Raw genomic sequence first — 16,401 nt, 5'->3', positions numbered from 1 at the left:
ATTCTCAATTCCATCTTGTAAAACAGCACTTTATGAAAATGCATGCTGAAAAGAAGCATAAATGTAGTAAGAGCAGCAATTCATCCGGTATTGAATGGGACTTGAAAAGACATGCCGAGGACTGTGGCAAGACCTCCCAGTACACGTGTGACTGTCCTTACACCAGCAAGCTGCCTTGCAACCTCACATCTACCCAACTGGCCATGAGATCCCTGCTGAGCACAGGGACCCACCTAGTAAGAAAAGGAAAATGGAGAACTCCATGAACAGCCAGAAGTTGTCAAAAAGACCATCTAATTGTTGATCAATAAGCCAACCCCTAGACCAGACACTCAAGAACTAGAAACTTCAGAAATAAAGCTAGTAGCTTCCTTTGAAGATTCTTGCAGCTCTAATGCCAGCAGCTCCAAGATATCTTCAGAAGTTGTTTTAACCAAAGCCCAAGTTGGCTTTGGTTAAACTGTCTGCCATGCATAGGCCTGTCTTTGTGCCTGCGAGACTCCTCGCCCCAGCCTAGGGTCATTGGTGTCCTTCATTAGGGCTCAGACACAGGTGCTGCCCACTTACTTTCCTTGTCTGTAGGAACTCTGGTCCTCAGCCTAGGTGCAGAGGCTTGCTCTCTTCGGGAGAGCCTACCTCTCTCAAAGATTGTGAATCCCCTTGCTATTCAGCCAATTAGTACAGGTGTTCGAGTGAACTTGAGTAACTGTCCACCTACTGCTTGACAACATGCAGGGAACACATGTCAGAAGAGCAGCATTTCTTCAATCAGTATGCTGACAGAGCAGTTTTATGCCTCACAGAGCTTTATGCCTTCTGCCCAGTGGCTGCCCCAGATTCCTCTGTGTTGTCTTATTTTCAAACTGACTTGACATTTGGTTCTCAAGTTTCTCTTCCCATGAGTGTACACTCAAACACTGTTGCCCAGTTCTAAAGAAACTTCACTGATAGCCGCTCAGATGGATGCTGTTTTTAGATGCTTGTTTCCAGTCAGGTGGGACCTGCAGAGAAACTCAAACCAGAGGAGTGTAAAATTCCACAGATGACCGGGTACACGTGGACCAAGGAGTGATGTCCATTCATCCTACAGGGTTTCTACAGACAATATTATGAGAAACAGTTTGGTAGCAGAGACTGTAACTCATAGTTTGTTACCTCATAACAACCCTAAGTCATTAAATCAAGTTATTGAGAAATCTGTACCAATTATAAACTTCAGTAAACAGAATAATATGCTTCCTTCACAAAATATGACAGATAATCAGATCCAAATCTTAGATTTATTAGAAGATTTAGAAAACATCTTGTCAAGTAAACTGCCAAGTCAGATAGTGGGTAATCAGTCTTTTGTCTGACATGAACGCTGAACCTGACACACAGCTGCCACCTCGCCCTGCCAGAATCCTGGAATAGGTTTCAATATTGAGGAAATCTTTTCAGCCTCCAATATCCAAACTCACATGGAAGAGAGTGAACATAGCAACATGAACACTTAGCCAGTCTTAGAATCCCTGGACATAGAAACCCAAATGGACTTTTTACTTGCAGACAGCTCTGCTCAGTCCTACAGTTGTGGGGGAAATACTACCTTCTTAGGCCTTGAAATGTTTGATACATAGACACAGACAAATTTAAACTTCTTTTTAAACAGGAGCCCTCATCTGCCTCTGGGCAGTATTCTGAAACACTACAGCTTTTCCATGAGCACTGATTCATCTGATTCAGAAACTCAAACAGAAAGGATTTCCACTGCCAAAAGCATACTTGCTCTAGAAAGCAAAATTCAGTTGAGGAGTACAGAAACAGACCATGAGCTCGGATTTTGAAACCCTAGGGAGTTCATCACCAGCAATGAAACTCAAGAAGCAGTGGATGACTTCCTTCTAGCTGATTTGGCCTGGAACACGGTGGAGTCTAAGTGCAGTTCTGTGGAAACCCAGATGTATGCAGAACTACACACAGTCTCCACCATGCACGCAATGGCATTTACTGTTTTCTTCTGGATTTAGAAAATGGGGAACCGGGAAAACAGTATTAACTCCTGAATGTAGGTCATTATGCAGATGCTTGGATTCTTTGAAGATCTGTGCCTCTTGTACTTGTAAACATGAAATGTGTGTAAATGTGAATGTATTATAAAGTGTATGATGTTGATCTAAAACAAAAACAAAAAAAAGAATGACTCTGGGTAGTAGTATTAAGGCCAATAAAGAAAAAACTAGTCTTAAAAATGATGAATAATTTGTGAACTTGTTAAGAAGGATATTTGGACATTGGCTTATCAATATAATTTCTTTGGCTATGTAATTTGAGCTGAATCTTTATATCCCTACACAGAGACCTCACTTCTCACCTGCCCAACCCATACTGCACAATATCACAATATCAATAAAACACAAAATATTTATTTATGTGGTCATTCTTAATATAAAACACTACAAAAGTTATTTAACTGATTATTTCAGCTGAATCCACTAACAGTTTTCCTAGATAAAGTCATCATGACATCACTGTTAACATACATCTTAGAGCATAGATCTATGAGAAGATTTAAAGGAAATTTTGTCTCTATGCTACATTTAGGTGGCCCTGTCAAAAAATAATTACATAAATGAGCAAACCATATTTGGTAATAATCATGGTATCCATGGAAAAGTAACATATTATGCAAAAAGTGTTTTAAAAATGTATCTCTCAGTCTGATACCCAGTCTGAGCAGGGATTTGGAGTATATACACAAGATAGTGAAGACTTGGTTTGGCTTTGACAATATCCGTAGGTAAATATTTCTAGATTTATTTTTTTCTATGAAGGAAATTCAAAGGCATTTAACAATTCAATGAAACAAGGACTAATAAATCATTCTTTTGCTTAGTAACTCTACCATGTCAGCCCCTTTGTCATATTACCTTTGAAATCATTCACCTGTCACTGATTAATTCCCTGGAAAGGGCATCAATCCTCTCTCCATTGTTTTCTAAGTCTATAGAACTACTCACACTCTTGTGAATTATGCTCCTCATACTTTCGTTCTAGATTATCCCCAATAAACAATAAAACTCAGGAATCAAAGTATCATTTCAATGAATAAACAATAAAAGGAGTGACTCACAAGTGTCTAAAGTACAAATTACAGAGCAGCAGAAACTTTGAAAACATTGGCAAAACCTTAAATTTAATAACATTTAAAATAGAGTGAAGGAGCAAAAGAGGAAGGAAGAAACAATAACACAATGAATAGTTTTATACCCTGAATCAAATTTAAGTAAGATGATGCTAATTGTTTTCTTTAAGCACTAAAAATGCTATCTCTTTCTTCCTTTTTTTAAAATGGATTATTCAGGAAGATACATTTATTCAATGCTGGTGAAATTCTTTTGGCTAAGATACATGTCTTGTTTTGGTTCATTTAGGATTGTCATATTCCCTCAGACAGCTTCCTTCTTCCTTTTTCCTCCAGCTATTCTCTGTTCATTCTGTGGTATTTACCAATAGTGTTAGAGACAATTATTTAGAATTTTTTGTCTATCTGTTGTTTCCTGGTTGAATTTAAGCATAATATACTTCTCCAAATGTAAACAGCGATACATCAAACTTCCATGAATTAGGACCAGCAAAGATTTTTATATATGTTTGTGGGAGCTAATCAGGTCAACCATTTCCTTTTTTAACTTTTTAAAATTGAAGTTTATCATTCATACATGAACATCCATGAACAATAAGTATATAGTGAAATTGGGAAATTTACAAAACAAGCATATCATCATGCAGGGTTCCCATATGTCTCCCCACCACCAACATCTTGTATTGTTGTGAAACATTTGTTACAAACTATAAAGATCATCATCAAAATATTGCTACTAACTATAGCCCATATCTTATATTTGTTATATTTTCCCCCACCCATCCAATTATTAATACCCTATATTAGTGTTATATATTTGTTATCATTCATGACAGAACATTCTCATATTTGTTCTGTTAACCACAGTCCATCATCTACCACTGGACTCCTTGTGTTATACAATTCCATGCTTTGTACAGTCCATTCAAGGTGTATATTCAATGGCTCACATTTTCATCACAGAGTTGTCCTGTCATCACCTCAGTCAATTTTAGAACGTTTTCATTACTCAAAGGAAAAATCCAATACATCCTTATGACCCTCGTTGTTGACTCTTACTATTGAAATACTATCTTATTGCCATTACTGCAAAATATTACAATATTACTGTTCACTATTGTCCATAACTTACATTAGTTGTAACAGAAAAGCATTCTTATAGTTATACTATTAACTACAATCTATTTCCACCACCGAAATCAGTATGTCATACATTCCCTAGATTATTGTCATTTCCTTTCAATTGACATTTACACCCACAGACTACCCCTTTAAGCCAAAATTGCATTTATAAATCAGCTCTTGTTATTCATTATAATGTGTTACTATCAACTCTATTAGTTTCCACAATTTCAAAATTAACCTTATTAATAATGCTACATATTAAGCATCAGCTCCCATTCTCAAACCACATTCGTTCTATTTCCTAGTAACCTATACTCTAGAATTTACCTTCATGAGCTTACTCATTGTATTTAGTTCATATTAGGGAGACCATACAATATTTTTCCTTTGTATCTGGCTTATTTCACTCTACATAATATCCTCTAGTTTCGTCCATGTTGTCTTATGCATCCCAATTTCTTTTCTTCCTACAACTGAATACTATTCCCTTGTGTGTATATACCACATTTTGTTTAGCCATTCATCAATTGATGGACTCTTGAGCTGCCTCCATATTTTAGCAATTGTGAATTGCTGCTATGAACATCAGTGTGCAAATGTTGGTTTATGCCCTTGCTTTCAGTTCTTCTGTATATATTCTTAGTAATGGGATTGCTGGATCATATGGCAGTTATAAATTCAGCTTCTTGAGGAACTGCCAAGCTGTCTTCCACAGAGGCAGCACCATTCAACATTCCCATCAACAGCAGTGTTCTTGTTTCTCAGAATCCTTTCCAGCACTTGTAGTTTTCTGTTTTTTAAATAGTGGCCACTTTATAAGGTAGGCCAACCTTTCCTTAGCTGCCAAATACTTATTCATCTTCTCTTTCTGTTAACATTCATCACTATACTTTAATTCCTCTCTGTTTTCCCACTGCTCTGTGAGCCTCTCTTTCTGTGAGCACATTGCATCTGATTTCTATTATATATTTATATATATATTCATAAATATATATATTCACTTATGCAAACTAATATTAATTGAAGGCCTCTTATGTTCTGATCTAGGCATGAAGATAGTGGTAGAAAGATACTTCTCCCTGTCTTCATAGTGCCTTCTTTCTAATGAGGTATTCAGACAATTCAATGTAATTACAATGATCTTGATTGGGGTAAAATGAATACACATAATACAAACATCTAAACTATCAAAAGAAATAAAACAAAATAGTTTCTATGGCTAAGAGATTTAAAATGGAGTTCAGAGGCCATTCTGGAGGTTACTCATAGACAGGTCTTAGACAGATATCTCAAAACACTACAGCATGAAAAACCTCAAGTAACAATGTTCTGCAAAACGCTATGGACATCTGGACACCATAAACAAACTGCAAGATAAAGAAATCAGTTAACTATATAACCTGAAGGACAGTTAGAGTACCCCAAATATCTCCCAACCTCAAACAACTTGTTTGGAAACAACTTGGAAAGTCTCCTTCCTTTCCTTTGAAAACCCTTGCCTGGAAATCACAAGACAGAGAACAATTTGGGTTTAAGGGAGAAATTTGTTAGGACTGGGCATAAGTGCACATGAGAAGATAATTAAAAACATAGTTTGGTAGGTTAACTAAAGCAGGGTCTAAAATTTGTTTATTTAATTTTATTTCTTTTTATCTTTAATTTTTTACTATTTATAAAGAGTTTATCATTCTAAATAGATGTATTGTAAGGGCTAGAAGAAGCCAATGACATGTTTTAAGGAGTAGACTGATAGAAACTACTTGATTTTTAGAAATACAAATCTGGCTGCAATGTGTAAACTAATTGTAGATATCCATTACCAAAGCAAAGTGATCAGGCTCTCAAAAGACTCCAGGCAAGAGATGATAGAGACCTGTGTGAACACAGTAGAGATGGAAAGAAAAGGAAGAGTAGGAAAAATATTTAAGGATTAGCATCAGTAGGATAGGTGGACAAGAAATAGGAAGAAATTGAGGATAATGGCCAGAGTTTTTACTTAGGAAATTGGAAGAATAGAGAATTTATTTGCTGTTTTAGGGAATACAGAGGAAACTTTATTGGAGGGCATGCAAAGGTACAAGTGTAAATTTGGTTAGTATTGAATTTTAGTTGCCAGTGGGATACTCTTTAGTGCAGCTGGTGGGTCAGAATCTCAAAAGAGAGCTCAGTGTTGGGGATATACATTTGCAAATATTCAACGCATATGATCATTGAATTATAGAGACTGGATAAGGGGAGATATCTTACGGAGTTTATTGAGTAAGAGAAAATTAGGATTTATCACAAAGCCTCAAGGAATACCAGTATTTAAGAGATAGGAAGAAGGAAAATCTAAAAAATAATTTGGGAGGAACAGTCAAAAAGGCAAGAAAATGAAAGAGGAGATGTGGTCTCAGAGAAGAGAAGTAATAAATTGTTTCAAGAATAATGGTATGGATAATACAATAGGCTATAATAAAATAAGAGCTAAAAGGACCCTTTGAGTAGTTATGTTTCTTTCTTAGCATAAAGGCACTGTTAGTGAAGTATGAGTAAGCCTATCCAGTGTCAAAATGACAGAAAATATAAAATTCATATAAAATCCAATAAAGATTTATCCACTCAATAGACTCTTAAAATATTATTTCTACCAGCAGTTTATGAGAGTTTCAGTTCCTCCATTCTCCTGTCAGCACTTGGGTTGGCCAGTCTCTTTAATATATGCCATTCTAATACCTATTAGAATACCTAGAATATCTCATTGTGGTTCTAATTTGTATTTCCCCAATAACTAATGATGTTGTACATCTTTATCACCATCCATGTATCTTCCCTCATGATGTGTCTTTAAATATTTCACCCATTTTTAGTTAGGTTGTTTCTTTTTATTGAGTTTTGATAGTACAGTGTATATACAGGATATAAGCCCATTATCAGATACATGATTGCCATATATATTTTCCCAGGCTTTGACTCATTTTTTATTCTTTAAAGTGTGTTTTGAAGAACAGAGTGTTTCTTTTTTGATAAAATCTAGCTTATCAACTTAAAAAAATTATGGATCATGGTTTTGGTGTCGTATCTAAGAAATATTTGCCTAATTTGTTAGTGGGAAGGTAAAATGGTACAACCACTTTGGAAAACAGTTTGATAATATCTTAAAAATTTAAACACCCACCTACCATATGATCCAGCCTTCCCACCACTAGGTGTTTATTCAAGAAAAATGAAAGCATATGTCTACACAAAGACGTGCACGTAAACGGTCTTAGAACTTTTCTTTGCAATATTAAGAATGTGGAGTGACAGAAGTCAGACAAGAAAACAAAGGTATATTGCATGATTCCACTTATGTAAAATTCTACAAAAGACAAACCAATTTGTAGCAACAGGAAGATAAGAGGTTACTTGGAGACTGGGGAGTGAGGCCAGAGAGGAGGAGGTTACAAAGGGTCATGAGGAAATTTTGGGAGGGGGTATGTGATGAATATGTTTATTATCTTCATTGTAGCGATGGTTTCATGGGTATATTCACAGGTTAAAATATGTAAATGAGCAGTTTATTGTTTGTCAATTAAATTTCAATAAAGCTGCTAAATATTTACACATTCCAACATCACATATGTGCCAACTTAATAAAAAGAAAATGCTGCTTCCTCTCCTGGTTTGATAAGTTAATCCATTCAAAATCAAAACATTGCTAGGCTCATGAATTTTTCCAGAAGTTTGTCACCGAGGCTGAGAAAACTATGAGTATTAATTGATAATGAAGCTTTGAAATGAGGTGAAAGGTTACAAAATGTGTACCCTTTTGCCTGAAACTCTCACACACTAAGTTTTGAAATGCTGCTTTCAACAAAAAATACTTCTCCCTATTTTCTAAGTAAACTTCCAGGAGACAATTTTTTAAATATTGCTTTTTTCCCCATTTGCTTTGTAAAAATCTGGTTTTCATGGATTTTTAAAATTAATTTTTCTTGCTATGTTTTGTTTTCTATTGAAAATTTCCCAGAAAAAAAAAGTCATAACAAAATTATATATTGGAGATGCTGAAAAATGCCTTCACATCTGTAACTTCTAAAATATGTTTTGACATTTCATAACTCTTGGATAATTTGGTTTCTTGAATCTAATGTTTGTAAAAGAAACTTCATCTCAATTTTCTTCATCTTTTAACATTTCTTGTGGCATTTCTAAAATTATTTAAAAGAGATTCATCACTCTTTTTCTTTTGATTCTGGACATATAATGGAAAAGCTTTCAAACGACAAAGTATAGTTTTGCACTGTGGGTTTGAATTTACTTTACGTTTAAATACACAATGGTCATATTATTTTCCTGTATAACACTCTTTTAAGAGTTTTGGATAAATTGATCTCTTCTAGTACTGAGGAATTGTGATGAGGTGGAATGAAAAAGAAGAAAGGAAATCAGACTCTTGATTTACTCTGCTCACTTCTATCCCTATACAGGCCCAACCCAACGGGCAAGATTTAGAGAGGAAACTTGGAATCTTTCACCCCTAGGTAGCCCATGGAGGAGATCTCATGTTCCCCAGAGAAATCTGGTCTTTGGTTTGGTGCTGTGTTCTATATAGCAAGAGAGCAATGGGGTGGAGGTGCATTCACATTTGCCTGGGATCGTCCAGGTTTGCACTTCTTTTTTTCCTTTTTTTTGTCTTTATTTTTTTTAATGTTACATTCAAAAAATATGAGGTCCCCATCTATGCCCCCATCCCCCTCACTCTACTCCTCCCCCCATAACAACAACCTCCTCCATCATCATGAGACATTCATTACATTTGGTGAATACATCTCTGAGCGCCGCTGTTCCTCATGGTCAATGGTCCACACATAGCCCACACTCCCACACAGTCCACCCAGTGGGCCATGGGAGGACATACAATGTCCAGTAACTGTCTCTGCAGCACCACCAGGACAACTTCAACCCCTGAAAATGCCCCCACATCACATCTCTTCCTCCCACTCCCTACCCCCAGCAGCCACCATGGCCACTTTCTCCACTCCAAGGCCGCATTTTCTTATACTACTAATCACAATAGTTCATGAATAGAATATCAGTAAGTCCACCTTAACACATACTCTATTCCTTCATCCTGTGGACCTTAGAATGGTTGGGTCCACTCCACATTTATATCAAGATGGGGCTTAGATTCCACATGGATGCTGGATGCAATTCTCCTGCTTTCAGTTGTAGGCACTCCTGGCTCTCTGGTGTAGTGGTTGACCTTCACCTCCATGTTAGCTGAGTGGAGTAAGACTAATAAACCAGAATATAGGAGTTGCAAGTCTGTTGAGGCTCAGGGCGTGGTTAGCACAATAATAAGTGGCTCTCCCCTTCACTCTCAAGATTATCCTAGTTTGAAAAACGCAGTAGCCCATATCCCCTTCCTGGAGCTGGTAAAACTATACCTCAGTAGTCTTGAGAGTTGGTTGCTAAAAACTCCTTGAGATAATTGCCCTCAGCTGTATGGGAACCAGTGTTACACAGGAGGTCATGCTTCACCTCCCTAATTCCCACCCTCAAGCAGCCAGAGACTGAAAACTGCTGATGAGGGAAGGGGACTTCAAAAGCCTGGCTCCCTTGCTCAAGGTGGACCAACTCTATGATGTGAGTTGTGCTCCAAAGCTCTCTGTGGAATCAAATTAAAGCTAGTCTCTCAGTGAGACCACATCCTTGTTTAGATTTTTCTTCTGCCTTATACTATTTCACCCACTCCCTTTCTCCTGAGAATTCTTGATCAATAAATTATTTTCAGAAGAATCTCAGGCTCTGCTTTTAGACAATATGACCTATACAGTTAATACTGGAATAGGTGGTAATGGCAGCTTTTGTGATAGGATTGGTTCACTCACTGGCTGGATGAAGATTAGAGCTCAATCCCTCATGGCAATTGAAGTATTGATAGTCCTTGGTTTGCTTTGGCAGTGTGATTGCTATTAATTTTACCTGTGGTGAACTGAGATGATACAGGTGGGAGGGGATAGACCAGTGTGTCAATATTTCTGATGTTTGAGAGGGATGAGGAAAATAATAATTATAAGCACTATTAGAATAGAGCAGCTATTGCTAAACACCACTGATAAGTTGAAAAGAGGAAATGACAGCCTCAAATCTATTCATCATGCATTTAAAGCAAAGTATGAAAGTCAAAGAGTTTACTTGGCACATTTTAAGAGCGCCTCATCTATTAATGCCAGATGGGAGACAGAACTCGATTATGAAAGAGGCAAAATTACATGGAAGACTGAATTCTCAGCCTAGACAAGTTTCCTATGCCAGTCACAGCCTTGGTGGAGAGTCTAAGACTGGAAATGGGACATAGTTGACCAGATGCCCTTGAAAACCCTTGAAACTCCTGATCCCTTGAATCCTCTGTACTTGCAAAAGCAACCCACTTCCCCCTAAATAAATTCTAACTCAATTTTTTTTTTCAAGTTTAATTTCCATTTTATTGTTTCTGTCCCCCAGAAAGCAGTATTTTGTCAGTCTTTAAGGACTCAGCTCCTTCCATGGGCTTCGGCGGAGGTCATGGAGCAGCACCGGCAGGTCTCAATTGGGATGGGGGTTTTGGGTCCTTCTGGGCTTCACAAGACTGATTTCTGACCACCTTTCTGTGAATGGCACAACTCACGCAGTAATGTAGTTTCACGTGCAGCTTAGGAAGCACATAAGTGTCGAAGACACTTGCTTCGGAAATGTCCCTGATGGCTACGGCCTCTCCTATATTTCAAATCAGGAGCTTCTTAATGGCCTTATCCTTGGGCACGCAGTGGGCATGGGTCATGCAGCGAATAGGCTGCACATGGCCACTGCCCTTTTTTGGCACAACTGTTGTTCCTTCTTTGTCATCTCAGAAGCAAGCATGGGAATAAAGCTCTAACTCAATTTTTAAATATTATCAAATAAGTGAACACTTAAACAAAATGATAAATGTCACGGCTTTAATTTGATTTTTATTGATGCCTATTAAAAGTGAAAAGTACTTTATTAAAAGGAAATTGAATTATAGTGAATGTCATTTTCTTTCTCAATATATTCTCCCAATATTATGTTATTTTAATATTTTGCAATTATTTGAATCATATCAACTTTGAAGAAACATTGGTTTATAATTTTTAATTGCCCTGAGGTCCTGAAATCTGTAACCAGTTAAGTGTTCTCTTTTCCAGGACCAGACTCTCACATATTTTCAAGAAGATTCTTGAAGGTAATGACTATGTGTTTCAGTTTCCTGGCTGCTGAAACAAATACCATATATGGGTTGACTTAACAGCAGTAATTTATTGATTCAGAGGCTACAAAGACCTTTTCTGTCACGACAATACACAGGGCATCTCCTTTTGCTTCTGGGTTCCATTGAATTCCAGTTTCCTCTTCCCATGTCCAGTTTCTTTTGCTTACAAGGACTTTAGCCTTATTGGATTCAGGCCCAACCTCATCCAGTTCCAGCATACCTTAACTGATAACATTTTTAAAGGAACTATTTACAAATGGGTTCATACCACGGGAACAGGGGTAGGGATCTGCATATGCCTTTTCTGGGGAACATGATCCAATCCCAAACAATATATAACCAGATTTGCACAAATTATAACCACCTGATGCAGATCATAATCTAATATCTTTTAAACTTGATTCAGAAAGTATTTCAGCTGAATGCTAAACATATTCTCTCCATGTATATGTCTACAGAGCATTGCCAGCAGGTGATCATTTTATAAATTGTTCAGGTAGAAATAAATATGACTGCTTTGTGCACAGAGAGATAAAAAAATGCATAAAGATAGGAAAGGAGAATAGCAGAAACCTATTACCATGTTTCTTTCCACTTCAAGATACACCTTAAGAAACATAAATGCCTCTGAGAGCACCTTGGTAACTGCCATTGGTTTTCTAGATATGGTCCTTGGGCCCTAGGGTTTCCTCAGGAGAAGGTGAGTAGTCACGTTAGTTGCAAAGACAGAAGAAGTGTCAGGGCCCTAAGCTCCACAACCTGTATCCAGGAAAAGCAGCTTCATTTTTGCCTATTTTATACATCAAGCTTCTAAATAGGATTTACATCTGAAGAAAGAAATAATTATATTAGAAAACATTTGCCTTAGTTGACAGCTAGTCAAAAGAAAGATTATATATACACTTTTGACCTAGTTGATTTTATCTGCCCAAGTGGGTCCTTTGCCTTAATAGCAAGTTATCCACTTCACCATCAGCCTTCAACATCATCAGCTGGTATGCATAAAACATTTTCCAATCCCTAAATGGATAGCCCATTGAAAAATAAATTAATCAGTCTTAAGTTTTTATCTTTTGTGGTAATTTTATCAAACTCCAAACATGCATCCCTTTTCCTGGGTGCTCCATCTTTGCCTCCACCAATTCTATATTTATAGCATTCTTCTCTGGCAACAAAATTCTGAACTCCATCATCCTTAACATATTAAATAATTTGCTCAGTGCTCCTATGTGTATAGCTCCATTTACCATTGCTACTGCTCCCAAACCCCATGAATGTAGCCTCCTCACCCTGTTCAGGCTCTGAAATCCTGTGGCAGGCACCCTACACTCAGATGACTTCTTCCTCACCCTGCTCAGGTGCTAACTCCCCAATCCTGGCATCCCACCCCATGATGCCTTTCTCCCTCTTTTAAGCTTTGCTACTCTATGCTCGTCCCTCCCCACATCTGGATGTCCTTCTTACCCTGCTTGCCAGCATTCTACACCAGGCCATACCTCAATATAGAAAATTAACTTGTCCTGCCCAACTTCAGGACTTAGAATGGAATTTTTCAGAAAGGAAACAGGAGGGAAGAAAAAAAGGAAGAAGAGAGATCTTTGTTCTTTTTGCTTGCTTACGGTCACCCAGTTTTTCCTTTCTATTGTTTTACTTTTACCTCCTGAAGAGTTTCTTCCAATTTGCTTTAAACTTGTTATCTTACTAAAATATTTGTTTTCCTAACCAATGATCCCAACCCTAGGTTTTCTCTCATATACACTTACGTGATACTCATAACCCACATAAAACTTGATATACTGAATGCTTAATAAATACTATTTCATTTTAATTCATGAAATGAATTATTGACTCAGCCTGATAAGCTCTGTTTCAGTTTCCTAGGCTGCTGAAAGCAGATACCACGAAATGAATTGGTTTAAACAGTGGGAATATATTAGCTTGCAGATTAAGGCCAAGAAAATATCCAAATCAAGGCATCATCAAGGTGATGCTTTCTTCCTGAAGATAGCTGCCTGAAACCCTTGGCTCCTCTGCCACATGGCAAGGCACATGGTAGCTTCTGTTGATCTCTCCCTATTCTTCTGAGTTTCAACGATTTCAGCTTCTTGCTTCTGTGGCCTTCTCTCTGTCTGAATTTCATTATCTTAAAGAGCAGTCCAGTTAGAGGATTAAGACCCAATCAGATTGAGGTAGCTCACATTTTAACTGAGGTAGACTTCAAAAGATCCTACTTACGATGGGTCCATGCTCCCAGGAACAGAATAAATCTAAGAACATGTTTTCCTGGGGTATACGGCTTCAAACCCAACAAGCTCTGATTTGCATATTTTGTTCTATAAATAGAAGCCTATAGCAATCCGCAATACTTACTATTTTATTTATTTCATATTTCCCTGCACTTTTTTATTGTATTGCAACAATACTTTTTAAATGGAAAAATCTAGCCAAGTAACCAGGAAATATGATTTTAATGAATATGTGAGTTTTATTCTCTCTGGAGTAATGAAAATGCTCTCTTATGTGGCATTATGTAATTAATCCTTTTAGTAGTGAAATGCTCAACTTCATTTTGAAAATAAAATTAGAAATACAATAGAAAATAAATTTTATGATGTAAGCAACATTCATAAGAATGCTTTTTTATAATTGTTCATGTGTCACAAATCAAAGTAGAAAAAATAAATACATAAAACTGTGAAGTTGTATAATACTTGTTTGGTGGTGTTTAAGGAAGTATTTGGGATTCTGATATTAGCACATTTTCCAATCAGCCAGTATTTATCCAGTCAGAAGTAACAAAGACACTGCAATGTAGAATGTTTCCTATTGTCTGGCACAATCACCCTGTAGATAAAGCAGAATTCCAATGAGATAAATTAAGAAAATAAAGGATGTTTGAATGATATGCAGTTTTAAGTTGGAGTGATATGGCTCCCTAAATACATATTGTCTTTTTGATTGAAAGACAATTTTGGTGACTTCCTCTGCTATGAGTGAACAGAATTTCCTTCTTACTAATTTTAGTCAAAAATAGTCCAGTGTCTGGATGAGCTCCAGTAACTGAAACAAATCAAAGATTAGAAGCTATTTGAATTGTATCTGGCAGCAAAAGTAATAAGATTTTCTCAACAAGATGCAAGCATTCTGTAGGGATGAGTGGAGAGAAAAGGGGCCAGTGTTTGGGGGCACATTCTCTATATTAGATGTCATGCACTTTTATATGTTTTTCACTTTTTCACTATTATTCATCTCAAATAATAGCAAATATTTTTAAACAGTTAAGAAACAGTTAAGTAATATATATGATGGTTGCATTTTGTGATAATGGACATTGCCTGAGGCATACAGAGAAAGCTATAAATGACAACACCTGAGGTTGGGCAATATGCTGGCCATATACCTAACTTAGTTTCTTCCTCAACTTTCCATGGCATTATTTTCCTTCCCTAACAAGCTCCTTGTGATAATCAAAGAAGATTTGGAGGGATTCATGAATGTTGAGCAAAACCAAAATCAGAAACTACATTTCTACTTGAATTTGCATACAAGTTTTCTTCAATGAAAAAACTGGCTAAAAAAAAAAAATGATGCTATATGATCATAGCAGAAAGTCACTCAGAAGTTCTTTCTTCAGTTTTCTAAACTCACATTAATAAACATTTTCCATCTAGAAAAATAATGATGAGTTATTCATTAAGGGTCAAATAGTAAAAATAAAAATTTGCTTTGATTCTCTAGTAGTGCATGGCCAAGAGTTGTAAACACTTTCATTTTATCCAATATGGATTTTTATCTCTCATTATACTTACTAATGATCCTTCATTAGTGTTAGAGTGTCTGACATTGTCTTTTAAAATGCTATTTAATGTTAGGAAGAAAGGCTATTTCTGCTCTTTAAACTCTGCTGGACTTAAAGATCTTTTGCTTCAAATTTTGCTTACTTGGTCTCCACCCCTCACTATAATATGGATCCCAGTACCCAGTTCTATCATTATTGATCATCGTGCTTGCTTAGAAACTTCTTGGTCCTCTCTGATCTTGACAATTTGTTGTCTGTTCTCCTGCAGGCATTTGAAATTGCTATCCTTCTTTGCTCACTAAATTCAGGAGAGTTTCCTATACCACAGCACTATCAGCTAAGTGGCACTTTGTGATTAGTCTCGGGGTTTCTTTGTTATAAGTGCTATAAATGATAACTACAAGGTTTACTAAGCAAACAATAAAAAACTGAAAGTAAGTTCTAAGTGTGTGTGCTTCCTAAGATCAGAATTTGCAGGGGATGTATAATACATACAAGCAAAAGATGGTGACATATATCCATGGAAATCCAAATTTACAAGGAATCATCCACAATGTGTTAGTCTGCCAAAGGGCTGCTGATACAAAGTACCCGAAAAATGTGTTGGCTTCTATAAAGGGAATTTATTGGGGTAAAATCTTACAGTTCCACAGCTGTGAAAAATCCAGCTCAAGGCACCATAAGAGTTGCTTTCTCACCAAAGTCAGCTGCACATCAGTTGAAGCAAGATGGCGGGTGATCTCTGCCTGGTCTCTCCTTCCCCTCCACGCTCTCGTTCTGTGGCTCAGCTGCTCAGCTTTCTTCTTAATTTCAGCTGCAAGCTGGCATTGAGCTTGTCTCCTAGAGCTTTCTATATCAGTCTCAGCTGTTCCAATCTCTTCCCAATATCAGCTATGAGCTATCAGACAAGTGGCTCATTTCTCCCTGGGGCCTCAGCTGTTTGAGGCTTCTCCCATCTGTCACATGGCAGGAAGAAAAATAACAGAATTCTTTCTTCCTGTGTCTGTCTGTGTGAATGTCACTTTGTATCAGATCCAGCAAGAGGGTGCAGACTCAACCTGGATCATGCCCACTGACTTAGTTGAATCAAAAGCCCTAAATCGATGTTATCGAGTA

The 16,401-nt window shown here is 37.0% G+C and overlaps 1 pseudogene; it reads left to right on the top strand.

The window, feature by feature from the left end:
* The first annotated feature begins 11 nt into the window (after nt 1–11).
* On the top strand, nt 12–2,009 carry LOC101431857 (ATM interactor pseudogene; annotated as a pseudogene).
* Nucleotides 2,010–16,401: the final 14,392 nt, after the last annotated feature.

This window comes from Dasypus novemcinctus, chromosome 2 (genome assembly GCF_030445035.2).
Source record: "Dasypus novemcinctus isolate mDasNov1 chromosome 2, mDasNov1.1.hap2, whole genome shotgun sequence".
Lineage (NCBI taxonomy): Eukaryota > Metazoa > Chordata > Mammalia > Cingulata > Dasypodidae > Dasypus > Dasypus novemcinctus.
This window is presented reverse-complemented; position numbering and strand designations above follow the sequence as displayed.